At 36.4% G+C, this 18113-nt stretch overlaps 1 protein-coding gene across 5 annotated transcripts in view; it reads left to right on the forward strand.

Annotated features, from left to right (window-relative positions):
• Positions 1-18113, forward strand: part of ATP6V1A (ATPase H+ transporting V1 subunit A) — a 65127-nt gene that overhangs the window by 280 nt on the left and 46734 nt on the right. For 2 of the 5 annotated variants that reach the window (XM_081796581.1, XM_060639970.3), the window contains exon 1: positions 123-405. The gene's annotated coding sequence lies outside the window, so the exon portion shown is untranslated. Of the gene's footprint in view, positions 1-122; positions 406-16983; positions 17036-17970; positions 18067-18113 lie in introns of those variants that run through there. The other 3 variants (XM_060639972.3, XM_060639971.3, XM_081796580.1) reach the window with 3 other exon arrangements.

Here is an 18113-nt window from a genome sequence, read left to right on the forward strand (position 1 = left end):
TTTGAGATCATGTGATTGCCTGGGATTAAACCTGGGATTTCACCGGCCAGCCACTGTGGGACAACGCTATCGCTATTTCCGGTCCCTAGATCGTAGCATAAACGTCACTTCCTTAGCAATGCACTTTAACCTGTTTCACGCCGCCTGCTACATTACAGTTTACGACGTAGTCTATGTGATTTTTTGTGTGTTTTTTTCTCTAATCGCAAGAACATTAATGTTCCAACGATCCGCAAAAATATAAGCCCCCAAAATGCATCACGCCCGCCTGGGACGGCGGGGCGGAGCTCGAGGTCACGTGACTGTCTAGGCCCGCCCCTCTCTGCAGCTGAAGATTTCCCCTCCCGCAGTGACAGAGCCTCTGCTCCGTGATCGGTACTGCTTCTGCACCTCGCGCCCGGGCAGGTGAGCGGCGACCGGTAATCGGTGACTGGTGGGGATAGGACAAGGGGTGGGAAGAGGAAGAGAAGGGAAAGTGTGAACGGAGGCCTCAGTTGTCCAGGGCTTCTTCCCCGCTGTCATCCTGCACTGACTGGGAGCTCTTTTCTCCAGTTCTCCTGACCCTCGCTTCCCCTACTGTGGTCGCCCCCGCATCCTAGGAGTGAGATGTCCACCTTTCCTGGGGTTGGGGATGAGTGCGGCCATTATGGTTCCCTACTTGGAGTCAGGGGCTTACTGTAGTGGTTTTGGTTCAGCCATTTCTCAGGGTCTGCAGTAGTCTTCAGGTCCTGTTTCCGAAAGCCCATTCTTTGGCAGAGGCCCTACTCTGTATCTTCAGCCGCCGGCTGGGGAGCCGGGGAGGTAGGAAAAACCCTGGAGGCAGAGGCGTATCCGATGAGACAGGCTTGGGAGAGAATGTCACTGATGTGGCCCTCACTGCGGAGTCACTGTAAAGCTTTCTTCCGAATGTGCTTTCTCAGTCATTCTGAGTTTTTTATCTGACATCCCTGCGAGAGGCGTTTTGTAGATGTTCACGTACTTTGGTTGGGCCTGGAAGGGCCTTTTACCTTTCTCTTCTCTGATGTTATGGTGCAGGAAGGGAGAAAACAGTTGAAACAATAAAGATATACTATCTTCAAAACAGGAGGTGTTGGTAATGCGACAGTCTCAATTGAATGGCGAGTTGTTGAAAGATGATGGTGTTGCGGCTTCTTGCTCTACAGGAGACCCAGACTAGCTTATGGGAAAGTGACTAGGTTTCCCCGAACGGGAAGTAATTCTTAAGAAACTGATGGGTTGGAAATATAATTAAACCAAATGTATTTGACCTGAAACTTAAAGGTAGGGAGGTTAAGTCGAGATATTGTTTACTTCATATTTTCAACCTTTGACATTCTTTTTTTTGCCATTTCTCCCTAAAATCCTACTTAATCACCACTCCCAATCAATTCCTTGACCAGTAATAAATTTATATTAAGTAGCACTTGTATTCCCTCTTAGCTTTCCCTATTGTGTAACTCCAAGGGACTTCTTCAGATTTTGATGAATAGTGTTTTGTGAAAATGCAGAAACTATTTTGCTTAGGTTTTGCCCAACCCAATGTAATCCCATTTCATATGTAATGTAGTAACCAGTGTTTTGACCCCAAACAGTGTGATTTAGGGAAGAGTGTTTTTCAGTTTGGGGTTAAACTCTTTTATTTACACCTCAAACTCAGGAAATCTTCTGGTTCTTTTAAATTGAAAGGCCTTACAAAAAATGACAGATTTGATTTTTAAAATTTAAGTTACACTTTTTTAAAATCTGAAAAGTCATATTCTCTATTAAACCTTGTAATTTTCTAGTCAGTGTAATGGAAGAATCCATTAAAAAGCTGAAAAGTGAGAAAGATGGAATCTGTTTTTGAGTAGTGGATGTGAATGGTTTTGGTTTTTTATATCATCCAAATTCTCTACAATAAACTGATTTTGTTAAAGTGAACAAAAGGTTAAAAATTCTAGCATAATATTAATTTATCAAAATATTTTTATAGTAATTTCAAAATCGAAAAACTGATCTATGGATGCTTCTTGCTAGAAAACTTAACTTTAAAAATGTTTTTTGCTTTCCCTAAGTAATAAAGAAGACCACTATTCTGATTTACAGTTTCAGCATTTGGTGCTATTTTCCTAATCTATTGGTGTGTTTATGTAGCCATGCCTGCTACGAATATAAATATAGTTCCATCCATTAATTTGCTCCAGAGTGAAGTTCCCTGATCTCTAGAGGAGAGAAAAACATAAGCAGTGTTGCTTCATTGGCCAGGTGACATTCCACCAAATAGGACACATTTTTTAAGAGCCCTAGAAGTCCAAACCAGTCCTGTCTGGGTGAGACCAAAGTAGGAAAGAGAAAACCAGCTAAAGAGCATTGAGTACTAGAGGAGAAAATGTCAATATGAAAGAGGTTGTGAATGAGTCTGCAATTTTACCGCACAATTTCCCCAATTTTAGGGAACTGTGAAAGCAGTAGCTTAGACCACTAATGAAATTGGAAGCAGGAATTGGTGACTAAATTGCTCCTCAAGTTGAATGTGAAAAAGAGCTTTAACATTATGCATAATTCACACAGAAACAAACAAGTGATTTGAAGCTGGGAAGACATATCTGAAACTAGCTTTATCAGTTTATGAGTATTACATGGAGAAGCCTTAACATTCATTAGGGTATTGTGCTGTAGTCCAACAGTAAATGACCCACGAGAGTTTCTGTGTTAAGGTCCCTGACACTGCTTGTGTGCTTACTCTGAAGTTTTTCTTATATTTCACTGCCTTTGTAGATTATCACCACCACCAAGAATGTGTTTTCTCCCCCTATTGGCAGAACTAGACATTTGGTCCTATAGACTATTACACAATATTTTCTATTCTGTTTTCACTTTTAGCACATTGTATTTAATTACTGTTGTCTGGGCTTTCCTTTAGTAAACCATAAAGCTCCTAGGAGTTCAAGGATAGTGTCTCTACAGTTGTGTCTTCAGAACCAGGATGCTGAAGTACCCGATGGGTCCTTAGTAAATTGTTTATTGAATGAGTGACAATTGAACGGGAAGATTAAACTATTTTTAAACCTGTTGCAAATCATAGCTCCTTCTAAGGTTGTGCACTAGGTATTAGTTTTCAAATATAAATTGGTAATAATAACCATCTAAATCATGGTCAGAGGAATGGAGATAAACCAGATAGGTTTTATTAATGCACTGACCAACTTATTTTCACAGCATATGGTTACTAATAAGTATGGTTATCATCCAAGTATGAAAGGGAAGGGAAGAACAGTGAGTTGTACTTAAAAATATGGTTTTCTGTTAGGCTACAAGTGTTATAGCACTAGAGTTAAAATCAGAAGATCATCATTCAGCCCTACCGCTTTATTTACATGTTTTTTTAAATAAAGTTGGGAGTAGGGGCTTAGAATTTGATACTTAGGAATTCTCCTCTCACAGGTATTGTGAGTTCAAGTGACATAAATCCTAGATAATCTATGTGAAAGTATTTTAAAAACTAAGTGGTATTTAAATGTAAAGCAATATAATGTAGGCTTTATGAGAATAGGTTTCCCAATCATATAGACCTGGGTGCATGTTCTGGCCCTACCACTACTTTAGGCTGTGTGACCTTGGACAATTTACTTAATTTAAGCTAAAGTGTTCTATAGATGTATATTCTTTTTAAGTTTATTTATTTACTCTGAGAGAGGGAGGTAGAGGGAGACAGAATCCCAAGCAAGCTCCACACTGCCAGCACAGAGCCCGATGAGGAGCTCGAACCCACAAACTGTGAGATCATGATCTGAACTGAAATCAAGAGTCGGACGCTTAACCGACTGAGCCACCCAGGAACCCTTAAATTTAAATTTTCTTATATTTATCTCATAAGTGCCATTAAATTAGATCATGAATGCAGGAAGCCTAGTACATACTTTGTAAATTTTGTTAACTTTACTCATGTCTGGCTTGGTTTTATGTATTGAATTTTTAAAGGAGACTTAAGACATCCTATAAATTCAGGAACAGGTTTGGGGGTGGAGAAACAAGTAGAATTTGAAATGATGCTATTACCAAAAAATAGAGGACCAAGAAAAATGTACTTACAGCAAAGATTCTAAAACAGATTTATCAATAGAAGCTGAGAAATATCAACATAAGTCCCATTATTTTGGCAACTGCAGTGACTTAATACTTTAGAGATTTTCCAAAGCTTATGTTTATTAATATTGGAATCAATTTAAGGAAGTAGTTCTTCTGTTTCTAAATTTTTAGTCCTACAGTTTGTTATAGAAATATGTTAAAGTTGTATGGAGCTAATGGGGTGCCTGCATGGCTCGGTCGGTTGAGCGTCCGACTCGATTTCTGCTTAGGTCATGATCCTGGAGTTGTGGGATCCAACCCCTTATCGGGCTGTGCGCTGAGCATGGAGCCTGCTTAAGATTCCCGCTTTCTCTTCCTCTGTCCCCCTCCCCAGCTTGCATTCTTGCTCTCTCTTTCTCTCAAATTAAAAAAAAAATTTTTTTTGTACAGAGCTATAGAGCAGGGACTTTGAGGTTATGTTTATGTTTAAAAATTTTGCCTTTTACATGTTTTTATATCTTATTTTTATCCTCAGATGAAGTAGACAGGTATATAGAGAATATAATGGAGACATGAACTGAAGTGAAATATTCTCCCTTCTACATTGATGATTCACAAAGATTAGTGGCTTTGTATTGGAAAAAAATATCAGTAAATTAAATAATAATTGAAGTATAGTTATCATGAGTTTATGTTTCACCTTAATCCTGAAAAATTATTACTCATTTGTTCTAAGGAAAGATTTTATTAAGAGACTATTGAATTTTCTTTAATGTCAACTTCTGTATTTGGTGAAATAAATTGTCAGTGTTTTCCATTTAATTTCTTTTTGTAGAAACTTTTAAAGTTTTACAGTTCTGTTTTTTCCTCTTGTGAAATGGAACTGGCTCTGGTTTGTATAAGTGTATTCTTTTATGTATGTAGTGCATACATATTATATATAGTGTAAATAAATACATATATACTTTTTGTGAGTTTGTATTTATAAAGGTAGCTGGAATGAATGTATATTTTCACAGTATAGATTCTTCTTTTTACTTGAAACTCACAAAGCCATTTTTAAAATTAACTACTGTGAGTGAAATTAATGATTAATTTATTTGAAACTCCTTTTTATATTTGTAGTTATCTGTAGTTAATAAGTTTCACAACTGTCATTAGACTATTTTTAAAAATTGGTATTCATAGGTATTTTCAGATTTAACCTGCGATTTTTGTTGTTGGTTTTTATTGGTATCAATATAACTAGCTTCTAACAGTAAAATTTTCAGTTTTGAATCTTAATATTACCTATAAAAACTATTGTTCTTTTGGGGCATTTGGGTGGCTCACTTAAGTATCTTGGCTCCTGGTTTCGGCTCAGGTCATGATCTCACAGTTTGTGAGTTCAAGCCCCATGTCAGGCTCCATGCTGACAGTGCGGAACCTGCTTGGGATTCTCTGTCCCCCACCCCCACCCCACCACCCCCCTGCCCCTCCTTCACTTGAACTGTCTCTCTCAAAATAAATAAATAAACAAATAAACTTAAAAAAGCTATTGTTCCGGTGATAAACCTTTTTAAAAATTATACCTACAACATGTCATGTTTTCTTTCTTTTCTGAAAATTAAGTAAGCATATTTTATTGAAAATAAATGGTATGATGCAGAAGAGCTCCAGATATGTCTGAATGCTGAAAAGCAACCAGACTTTATGTTTTGTTTTAGTTATTTCTTAGTTAAATTTTTTAAATAGGAGTGTTATTTTATTATTTTTTTATTTTATCTTTTTTATTTGAAAGAGAGAGCAGGGGAAGGGGAGTGAGTGAGAGAGAGAAAGAGAGAGAGAATCCCAAGCAGTCTCCACACTCAGCACAGAGCCTGTGTGGGGCTTGAGCACCCACAACCCTGGGATCATGACCTGAGCCAAAATCAAGAGTCAGGCACTCAACCTGACTAAGCCACCCAGGCACCCCAATGGAGTGTTTTTTTAAAGTAAAATAGAGGGGCGCCTGGGTGGCTTGGTCGGTTGAGCGTCCAACTTCGGCTCAGGTCATGATCTCACGGTCCGTGAGTTCGAGCCCCGCGTCGGGCTCTGTGCTGACAGCTCAGAGCCTGGAGCCTGTTTCGGATTCTGTGTCTCCCTCTCTCTCTGCCCCTCCCCTGTTCATGCTCTGTCTCTGTCTCAAAAATAAATAAACGTTAAAAAAAATTTTTTTTTAAGTAAAATAGACAAGACATTGGAAAATATTCATAAAATTCAAGAAACAGCATGATTAAAAAAAGAACTATGTAGTAGTAATTGTATATACTTATTGGAAAAGTTGGAAGAAAATGCATCAAAATAAGTGATTATCTCTGGATTAGGAGATTAAAGAAAGACTTAGAATTTATTACTTTACCTTTTGTATACTTGAGTTTCTACAATGAATAGTTATTGCTTTGGGCACTAGCATTTTCTTTTTAATTTGATATAAAGAATTAAGACATTTAAATAATGATTTCTTCTTAATTCTCTGAATATCTTAAATGAAAATGTTTCAACTTATCCAGATAACTGAATAAGTTATTTAATTTTATGGGTCCAGACATATTTTTAGGCTTATATAAGCACAGCAAAATTTTAAAAGCAGAAGTAAATCCTAGCATATAAAGCAATTTAATATCTGACAAAGTGATATTTCAACCCACTGGGAGAAAATGGTGCGTATATAATAAATATAACTGATATAACTTGTCTGTCTAGAAGAAAATAAAATTGAGCTGCTGCTTTGCAGCATACCCACACAAAACAATTTTGGAGGGATTAAAAGCTTAAATGTAAACAATAAAATATTTAAAATATTAATCTATTGAATTTTCTTTATACATATAGTCTAGATGTGGTAGTTTTAAGTGGCAAAGATAAAGGACAAAAGGCGAATTGAAAAAAAAATGTTTGAAATAACAAATACAGAGTGTAACAGATAAAGAGTTAACACTTATAAGACCTATTGCATGTTAAGTAAAAGTCCACACAATAGAAACATGGGTAAGCATATGACCAGAACTTCATAGAAGAGAAATCCAAACATTCAGCATACTTAAAAGAAAATGTATAACTTCACTAGTAATTGATATGCTAACAATGAAATATTATTTTATGACTAGCAAAAATTATGTGGTAAACCTACTGCTCGTAGGGTTCTGCGGTAAAGGATTTTCTCATAAGATGCTAGTGGAGATGTGAATTGTTACAAGTTTTTTTTTAGTAAATAATTAGGGCACTACCTGTTAATATTGAAAATATATGTTCTTCCATTCAACATTCCCACTCCATGGAATCTTTTCCTTAGAAATAAAAACACCAGGTGTGCCTGGGTGGCTCAGTTGGTTGAGCATCCGACTTCAGCTGAGGTAATGATCTCATGGCTCGTGGGTTCGAGCCCCCCGTGTCGGGCTCTGTGCTGACAGCTCAGAGCCTGGAGCCTACTTCAGATTCCGTGTCTCCCTCTCACTGCCCCTCACCCTGCTCGTGCTCGCTCTCGCTCTCTCTCTCTCTCTCTCTCTCAAAAATAAATAAACATTAAAAAAAAACTAAAAAAAAAAAAAACAAAAGAAAAACACCAGGGGTGCCTGGGTGGCTCACTTGGTTGAACATCCAACTTCAGCTCAGGTCATTATCTAATGGTTTATGAATTGGAGCCCCTCATCAGGCCCACTGCTGTCAGTGCAGAGTCTACTTCCAATCCTCGGTCCTCCCTCTCTCTCAAAAATAAAAAAAAGAATAAAAAGAAATACCAGTAACCAAGCATGCATTTAGGTGAATGTTGATTGCAGCAATGTTTTGTAGTAGCAAAAGCCTGGGAACAAAGGGAATGCCTGTCAATAGGGTATTGTTGTATAAATCATGGCACAGGCATATCATGGAATATTTTTGCAGTTATTAAAAAATGGGAGTTAAATCTATACTGATGAGTTGAAAGGATCTCCATCATGTATCTTAAGTAACAAAGGCAAAGTTAGAGAAATGTATATAATGAGATCCCATTTGTATAGAACAGTTGAAAAACACTTTGAGTTTTGTATATGCTTGTACAGTTGTTAACATTGGAGGGAGGAAATAAGCAAAAGAAAAAAGAAGGAAAGAAAAAAGGGTATCCACAATAACATATGTATGTAAAACTACCTGTTTGTGTGTCTACAAGATGAATTACAGGAACGGATAGTCACCAGAATGTTTAGCAGCCATCTCAGAGTGGTTGGATGGGCATTTCAGGTGATTTTTACTTTTTTCCTTACAGTTTCCTATATTATGTGTTTTTATTTTTACAACAAATATGTAGTGTTTGTTATTAGAAAAAAAAACTATTAACGTTTTATTTTTTTAATGTTTTTATTTATTTTTGAGACAGAGAGAGAGACAGAGCAAAAGCTGGGGAGGAGCAGAGAGAGAGAGGGAGACACAGAATCTGAAGCAGGCTTCAGGCTCTGAGCTGTCAGCACCGAGCCCAATGTGGGGCTCAAACTCGTGAACCACGAGATCACGACCTGAGCTGAAGTCGGACAGTTAACTTACTGAGCCGCCCAAGCGCCCCAAAACTATTAACATTTTAAAAAATAAAAGTTCTGATAGGTCAAAGAAGGAATCAATAAGGGGGGAAATACCACTTGACCAGAAATGGCAAATGTCTGAAATATTTTTTGCCTTAATTAGTGTGATGTCTGAGATGAAAGTGTGTTATTTATCCTGATAACACCATAAATTCTCCTTAATTTTGTATATGTGATAACCATTGGGTATCCAGTAAGAAATTGTCATTAAAAATGTGTAGGAAAATCATAGGCATTAACAGATCGGGTTGCAAATAAACATTTTGTTTTAGTTAATAAAAACAAAACAAAACAAAACCCTAGGTACATGAGTAATTCTCCTTAGGAAGGCTTCAAATAAGAATGTCTTTTTTCTTTTCTTTTTCTTTTTTTTTTTTTAAAGTAAGCTTCACTGCCATTGTGGGGCTTGAACTCATGACCCTGAGATCAAGAGTCACATGCTCTACCCACTGAGCCAGCCAGGCGCCCCTCAAATAAGAATGTCTTTAAAGAGGCAAAATTAAAAGTATTTACAATTATTTAATACTTTATTTCAGTTCTTTTAAGAGGCTGAACTTAAATCATTCAGGCTGTGATAGAACATGGCAGCTGCTTTAGAGTTGGATTCCTTGCATGTATAAAGCATCTGTATTTGTTTCTTAGGTTGATACTCTTTGTTTTCCTCTTTTTGTTACCAATATTATTAACTTGATTGTATATATGTTCTTTATTGCAAACTGTACAAATTCTTTTTGAAAAGAATTGGGTTATATGTAAATAAAAAGTAATTTTCAAGTAGTATTGAGAGGCAATACAGCAAGGAGGTTAAGGACCTAAGTACTGAAGACAGACTGGGTCACATCCTGGCTCTGCTGCTTCCAAACAGTGTGACTTTGGGGAAGTTACTTTTATCTTTCTGCATTTTTCTCAGCTTTAAAATAAAGATAATAAGAGTATTTACTTCATTAAGTGTTGTGAGGATCAAAGTAATATAAGAAAAGTGATTAGGCCTATTGGCACATAGTAAGATTTATATAAATGTTTGTCATTATTAGTTACTGTACTCTTTGCTCAGTTAAGTATATACAGTGTAGTTTTATTACTTGGCTTAATTGTTTTGGCACTCACTGAATCATCCAACAATATTTTTAATCAAGTTGAATGGATAGTACACGTACAAATGAGTAAAAATTATGTATTTATATATATGTGTGTTTTCTCCTTTTCTCCTAGACCTTATTCTTTTCTTACATGTATTTGTTCACGAATACATATTATTCTGGACCTTACGTTTTTTACTTAACAGGGGTATCTTGGAGATCTTTCCACATTCGTTCAGGTAAACCTGCATCATTCTTTTAAATTGTACTAATGTGTCGTCATTATCATCTGTAACATTTATTGAGAGCTTATTACTGATCCAGGCACTTAACATTTGAGTTACATTAATTCATAGAAACCTCACAACAACCTTATGCGATGGTTGTTACATTTCCCCCATTTAACAAATGAAGCAAATTAGGGATGGGGTAGTTAAATGCCCAACAGTGTCACACAGCTCGTAAGTAATAGGACTCAGGATTTTAACCCAGGGAGTCTCTTTCCAGAGATTCTATCTTGATGCTACTGATTATTATAGCCTCTTATCCTACCACAAGTTATGTAGTCTCTATTTTAGTGGACATTTCCAATCTTTTGTTGTAAGAAACAGTGCTATAATAAATATTTTGTTAATAGAATACTTTGTACACATAATTTCTAGAAATGGAAGAGCTGGGTCAAAGGATATGTACATTTCAAGTTTCGGTGTGTATGGCCAAATTACTCTCCAATTTAGCAATGCACAGAAGTTCACATTTGTCTTCGGTATTGTGCTGAAACCTGCCAAATCATTTAGCTTGAGTCTTTGGGAAGCTGAATAGCTAAAGGCCTTTACATTTAGCATCCCTGAATTATGAGTGATCTACCATCTTGTGATAGCATAGGTAACCTATCATGTGTAATCAATGTAACAATGTCAGTATGGGAACAAGGTATGACCTTTGGACTTCCTGTTACTTCCAAATAATGGTAAGTATTCTGGATATAAATTGAAATGCTGTTTATGTGATTTATACATTGAAATGCTATAAATCGTAGTTTGAATGCATATCATTGAAAGAGCAAAATGCTGCAATCATCAATGTACATTATTAAAAGTAAAATGCTATGATTGTTAATAATTATGGAAGTGCTTTCAAATAGTTAAATAGGGAATCAGATTGCCAATTATTAAGACCATTGAGAGTGTGATAGTTAAATGTAGAAATAATTACATATTTTCTTGTGAAAAATGGGTTTTCAGTAATCTGCAAGTCCTAGTCTTAGGTTTTGCAGAATTAGGCAGTGGGGGGCTTTAGTGAGCAGTTACATCATCTGCAGATTTTTTTTAAATTTTTTTAATGTTTATTTATTTTAGAGCAAGAGAGACAGAGCATGAGTGGGGGAAAGGCAGAGAGAGAATCCAAAGCAGGCTCCAGCCTCTGAGCTGTCAGCACAGAGCCCAGTGTGGGGCTCAAACCCATGAACGATGAGATCACTACCTGAGCCAAAGTTGGATGCTTAACCAACTGAGCCAGCCAGGCACCCCCACGAATTGTTTTAAACACAATATACGTCTGCTCAATGTTCTCTATTTCATTTGTTTCAAGAAAGGGAAAAAATTATTATTAATTCAAAAAGCAGGCTGACTGACCCAAATTCTTTAATGTGATCCAAAGACACTTAAAATTTTGAGAGAGAGAAAGAGAGAGAGAGAACATGCGAGTGAGTGGGGGAAGCGCAGAGAGAGGGAGAGACAGAATCCCAAGCAGGCTCCACACTGTCAGCAGAGCCCTACACAGAGCTCAAACCCACAAACTGTGAGATCATGACCTGAGCCGAAATCGAGGGTTGGACACTTACCCAACTGAGACATCCAGGTGCCCCTTTAAGTATTTTTTTTTTTAAGATTGTATTTTTTTTTTAAGTAATTTCTACACCCAAGATGGGGCTCAAACTTAACAACCCCAAGATCAGAATCACATGTTCTACCAACTGAGCCAGCCAGTTGCCCCCATAAGCTTTCATTTCTTATGGGTAAATACCAAGTAGAATGACTGGATCACGTGTGTGCGTATGTTTAACTTTTTAAGAAACTGCTAAATTTTTTCCCAAAGTAGTTGTATCATTTTACATTACAGCAGTATATGATAGTTCTAGTTCTGTGTCTTTACCAACATTTCCTATGGTAAGTCTTCTTAATTTCAGCCATTCTATTATGTATAGAGTGCCATTTTGTTGTTGTTTTAATTTGTCTTTCTAATGATGTTAGGCATCTTTCATGTAGTTATTTACCATCCATATATTTTTTTTGATGAAGTATATGTTCAAACCCTTTGCCCATCTTTTAATTGTGCTCTTTAAGTCCAGTTTTGGGGAGTTTTAAGATATATTCTAGATAGGTCCTTTATTACATTTATGCTTTGCAAATATTTTCGTGCAATATGGAACTTGGCTTTTTGTTCTAACAATGTTATGAAGAACAAAAAAGTTTTTAATGTCCATGAATTACAGTTTATCAATTTTTTCTCTAATGGATTGTGTTTTCAGTATTGTGTGTAATGAATCTACCTAGTCCAAGAACACAAAGCAAGGTTTTACATTTAGGTCTACCATCCGTTTTTAGCTTATTTTTTTAATAAGGTACAAGGTATGGCTTGAAGTACATTTTTTTAATGTTTATTTTATTTTTGAGATAGTGAGTGGGGAGGGGCAGAAAGAGAAGGTGACAGAGAATCCCAAGCAGACCCCACAGTCAGCAAAGAGCCTGATGTGGGGCTCGAACCCACGAACAGTGAGATCGTGACCTGAGCAGAAATCGAGTCGGACGCTTAACTGACTGGGCCACCCAGGTGTCCCTTGAAGTACCTGTTTTTTGCATTTGCATAGAGACTTAATCTACTACCACTTATTAAAAAACTATACTTTCTCCACTGATTTGCCTTTGTATTTTTGTCAAAAGTCAGTTGTCCATTTACGTCTGTGTTATATAGCCTTTTTGAGCTGATAAATGTTTATAGAATTTTAATAATACCAGACAGAACAGTGGAGATTTTATCTGTTCTTTGTAGAATGATTTTGTGTTCTAGCATTCATAATATTAAGTAAAATAACTGCTAACAGTATAACATTTTTAACTTATAGCATAAGTTTTTATATTAGAAGGTCATTCTTTGATGATGATATCTTGTTTCAGCTTTGGCCTCAGCTAAATACTGTTTTTTTTAGATCTTGGCCATTGGGCATTATGCCAGAATGTGTATTTAGTGCACTTCAAAGGAGTTATATCAGTTTTCACTCAGTGAATGAGCTTGCCTATTTCCCATACACCTTTTGCCAGTATTGTCACTGAGCAATGTTTAGTAATTACCTACTATGTGTCAGGATGCTTTACTTTGCAGTTAGGGGTACTCAACGAACAAAGCAGGTGTGGTCCCTGTTTCCCTGTTATTTACAGACTGGCAGTGGAGACAGATATTGAACAGCTCTGTTCACAGATTTTTAATTATACTGGTAGCAAGTATGACAAAGGAGCGATATTGAAGGCTGTGAGCACATACCAGGAAGTTAATTCCTTAGCAAACTGTGCTTTTGAAAATCTCTATCTGTAATTAAATCCTTCTCTTCCCACAGACAATTTAGTTAAATAACTCTGGTTGTTATTAATCATGGAATACTAGGCAAGCCACTAGAAATGCAGATTTCTTACCCTCTGAATTGGAAATGTCTGTGAACTTTTGACTAAAGTCATATCTTTAAATCCATGTTGAAAATGTTTTCCACCTATACTAGGCAGCATTCTTCTCCCTTCTGTGCACACTTTATCCTCTGGGTCATATTTTCATTATAGAGATTTTGTGAATTCCTGAGTTGAAGGTGAACCTGTTTATGGTGATACTTTTTATAAACACTGGGTTAATGTGCCTTTGCACAGTTTGTGAACCTTCTATCCCTTCTATTCAAATCCATGAAATAAATGACAAGATGGATCCATCTGAATACATAAACATCATTTTATGACACAAATGTAATAGCATTTTCACTGCAACATTGTTGGTGCTGACTCTTGTATGTACATCGTTCTTAAATACATGTATTGTTTTTAGTTGGCCAGTTTGGCTGTTGGTGATATGTTTTCTTGGCAAAGCAATCCAGAAAATGTCTCATTAATTAACATTTAGAAGAGTGATATGGTAATTGTAGGCAGTTGTCAAGAGAATTTTCTAAGTATTTTGAGCAGTAGTTTTTTTTTAAAGTGGTTGCGAACTTCCTAGGTTGACTACTTTTGAAGGGGACAATTCTCTTGCATGACTGCTGACATTTTTTTTAATTGGTAAAGTCACTTCATCTGCAGTTTGTGTGAGACAACCTGTCCAAAATGCTCAGAGACCATGAAGGTTAAGGATCCTCTTGGAAGAGAATTTGCTAAGGACAGTCCTTGATACTGTGAACTTGGACATGCAGACTGTTTAACACAAGAAATTTAATTATTATGTTTAAATACATTAGGGGTTGGGGGAAGACTGTAGGATTTCAGATAAACTAATGCTTCATTTTTGTTGTTAGATTTTAAAGATAGTTCCAGTTTTTCACTTTCGCAGCATTACATACATATGGAAATAAATACTTATCCATGTGTCAAATGTATTCCCAGAAGTTCAGTTTATAATCAAAGAGTTTGAACATTTTTAAGGACCTTGTTGCAGTTGCCAAATTGCTTCCCATATTTTTTAGAAAATAATGAACCCAAAGTGGCCTTTGTTTGATGGTTGTAGGTCATTCTTTTTTTTTCTTTTTTAATTTGAGAGAGAGAGAGAGAGGGAGCATGTGCATGGGGAAGGGGCAGAGACAGAGAGAGAGAGAAAGAATCCCAAGCAAGCTCCACACTCAGCATGGAGCCCGAGGCAGGGCTCAGTCCCACAACCCTGGGATCATGACCTGAGCCGAAATCAAGAGTCGAATGAATGTTCAACCAACTGAGCCGCCCAGGCACCCTGGTTATAGGTCATCCTTATGACCGTTAATCAATTCACCATCTCATTCTTTATCTACTTTTTATTTATTCTTGGAGTGTAGCCCTGTAATAATTTGATATTTTGTTGCTTTAAATCTGCACTGATCTAAAATATTAGTAATAATTTTTAATTGTGCATGTATTGGGGTACCTGGGTGGCTCAGTCGGTTAAGCGTCCAACATTGGCTCAGGTCATGATCTTGTCCTGCGTCACGCTCTGTGTTGACAGCTCAGAGCCTAGAGCCTGCTTCGGATTCTGTGTTTCCCTCTCTCTCTGCCCTTCCCCTGCTCACACTCTGTCTCTCTCTCAAAATAAATAAAGGATTAAAAAAATTTAATTGTGCATAAATTGAGTCAACAAGACAGTATGAAGGTCTTTTGAAATCTGTAGCAACTCAAAGGCTATCATTTTATCGGTTTAGAAATCTGTTTTTCTGTTTTTTAGTCTTTGTTCTAGTGAGGGTTGGCAAGTCTGACCTATCTAAATATTATTACACTGTATTTAGTTCTAATACCATATATGATTGTTTCTAGGAAATACTTTCTCCCCCCCACATTTTAGCAACTGAAATTAATGCCTGTCCTGCAGTTTCTGCAGTGTAATAAAAGAGTATGTAACAATTGATGGTATCTTAGATGGAATACGGTATTACTTCTAGGTAGGAGTGTATGTGTGTGAGAATTGCTCTTAGGTGACATCACCATAAAGAGTATCTTTATGGACTTTTAGTTGATTGCCTTACCTTGGCTTCCTCTAATCAATAACTTAAAATCAATAAAAGTGTACTAGCAAAGTGTAAAAAATAAAAATAGCAAAAAATGGGAAGCCATCTAGGTACCCAATAAGGAGAATTATTAGGTAAGCTATGGTATCCATTTAATAAAATATTACACAGTTTAAGATGATACTTGTGAATAACAGTATATGAAAATGTATTACAGTATTGATTACAATTTTTATCAAAAATTGTTTATGAGGAGATAAGTCAGTAATATTTAAGTGATGAGACTTTCCCTTGGATACTTTAAAAATTGCAAGCATACTGCTTTTGAAAATAAATTTTAAAGAAAAGTATAAGTATTAAAGGCTTTTTTTTCTTTACTGTTTATATCATTTGGCTCTCTTCTTGGCTGTTTACATCTTAGGTAAGTTAGGATATAAATTAAGGGACTTTCTTCTTGGACTCATTTCTTCTGAACCTAAAATTAAGAAAATGTTCTAAAAATTCACAAAAAGTCAAATGGGATGTTAATATTAGCCTCACTAGAGCTTTGTACCTCCAGTTTAAGAAATAAGAAAAATAAGATGGAATTTCTCACTCAGGTACTAGTTAGGTAGCTTCATTGTTCCAAATTTATGAGTCTATTAACCAGCAAGTTTCCACTACTATTCCCTGCTTTTAACAGTAGCAAAATTGAGTCTGTTTTTGTTAATATTCTTACTTGCTTCAAAGATGCTTATTTTCCTCTGAGATATGCCCATTTACTTTGCAGTTCATTAATATTTACTTTTTCTCCCTGCTGTTATAACCAGTTAGGTTTGTGTTATGAAGCTAAGTGTTAATAAAATACGGCATTATGCATTGTTCTTTAAAAATTAATTTTTTAGGAGATGGATATTTTAGGAGCAGTCAATTCTTGGTTGTTCTACTACTTACTCTTTAACTTTTGAATGATCTGTCATCTTTTTTTCATCTCTTTTCTTTTGCAAGAATATTAACCTTCGTAATTCTAACATAGACTCAGTTACTAATAGAAAATAGACACCCGTGGTTTTAAAAAGAGAGGTAATAGGGGTGCCTGGGCAGCTCAGTCGGTTGGGCATCTGGCTGTTGATATCTGCTCAGGTCATGATCTCATGGTTTGTGGGTTCGAGCCCCACATTGCGCTCTGCACTAGCAGTGTGGAGGCTGCTTGGGATTCTCTCTCCCTCTCTCTCTGCCCCTCCCCTACTTGCATGCTCTCTCTCTCAAAAATAAACAAACATTTTAAAAAATAATAAAAAGAGAGGTAATGAAGATTAAAACTGTTGGTAATATAAGGTCTTTTGAATTATTTGTTATGAAATGCCTACTTGTTAAAATCGGACTAAATCTGTGCTTCACCGGTTTATAGCACTGTTGTCTTCAGTGGGTTGTTTGGGTCTCAAAACCTATTTCCTAAGCAAACAATACCATCATCATAGGACTGTTGTTAAGTGTTAAATGAGATGTGCCCATTTTTTAACATAATGCCTGGAGTGTAATATGTGCTTAATGAATAGTAGTTGATATTATCTGTTTTTAATTTCAGACATTTTATCAAGTTACTGCTGTGCAAGGCACTTTGATGTTTGGAGGGAAGGGTAAGAAAATGATAAATATGCTCCTTGAAGGCAGGAATACTCAAATATGTTCATGTTATGGCTTACCATTTATCATAGGCTTCTAGCCTATAAATTCATACCATACAACTTATACAGTAAATACAGTATTTTGTGTTTTTAAAAAAATTTTTTAAGTTTATTTGGGAGAGAGAGAGTGTACATGCATGCATGAATTAGGGTGGGGGGAGGGGGTGCAGAGAGAGAGGGAGAAAGAGAATCCCAAGCAGGTTTCATGCTGTCAGTACAGAGCCCGATGTGCGACTCCATCTCAGAAACTTGTGAGATCACGACCTGAGCCGAAATCAAGAGTTGGTGCTTAACTGATGAGCCACTCAGGCACCACCAGTATTTTGGGGTTGTTTTGGCTAAAACTTTGGACTATCACACTCAATATAGTACAGTTTTACTTATTAAAAATTTGAAGTGAAAGGAATCTAATTGTTTATTTCTAGAAATCCTATAAAAATTGTTCATGGACAGGCCTGTCAACAAACCAAAAGCGTAGCTGATACAGTTTGAATTCTGTTTTCCACTGAAGTGTCTACCCTAGCTTTTATCTTTACTATTCCTTTTCAGGAATGCCTTTAGTTTGATAAATGGAGAGAGGCATGTGTGCATGTCCTCCAAAAGTTTCATTCCAATAGAAATAAATTTTTCCTGATTCCATTAGTCCAGTTTGCCACCAGTAATTGTTTTGTACTTCTCTACTCTTTGGTTCCCACTTTTGTCTGCACATTTCCTCATTGTCCACCTCAATAATTTTTGTAAACTATGTGAGTAATGACCTTATGTTTGCCTTTATTCTTAACCCTTGGTCTATTCATTGTTCTTTTTTTAAATAGCAATACGAAATATGTGTAACACATGAAAATATTTATTCTTAAAACTCTTTCTTCTAATGTTGATTAATTTAGTAGACCAGTAAAAGCAACAAAGACCCAGATGCAAGGTGGCCTGTCTGCTTAGGTTGGCTCCCTACAAGGTCCCAAGTTTTCTCATGTCCCGTGCAGGTGAGCACATCCCAAGCAAAAAATGTTTCTCATGACCTGTATCTTTT

Source organism: Panthera onca, chromosome C2 (genome assembly GCF_046562875.1).
Source record: "Panthera onca isolate mPanOnc1 chromosome C2, mPanOnc1 haplotype 2, whole genome shotgun sequence".
In the NCBI taxonomy this organism is placed as follows: Eukaryota; Metazoa; Chordata; class Mammalia; order Carnivora; family Felidae; genus Panthera; species Panthera onca.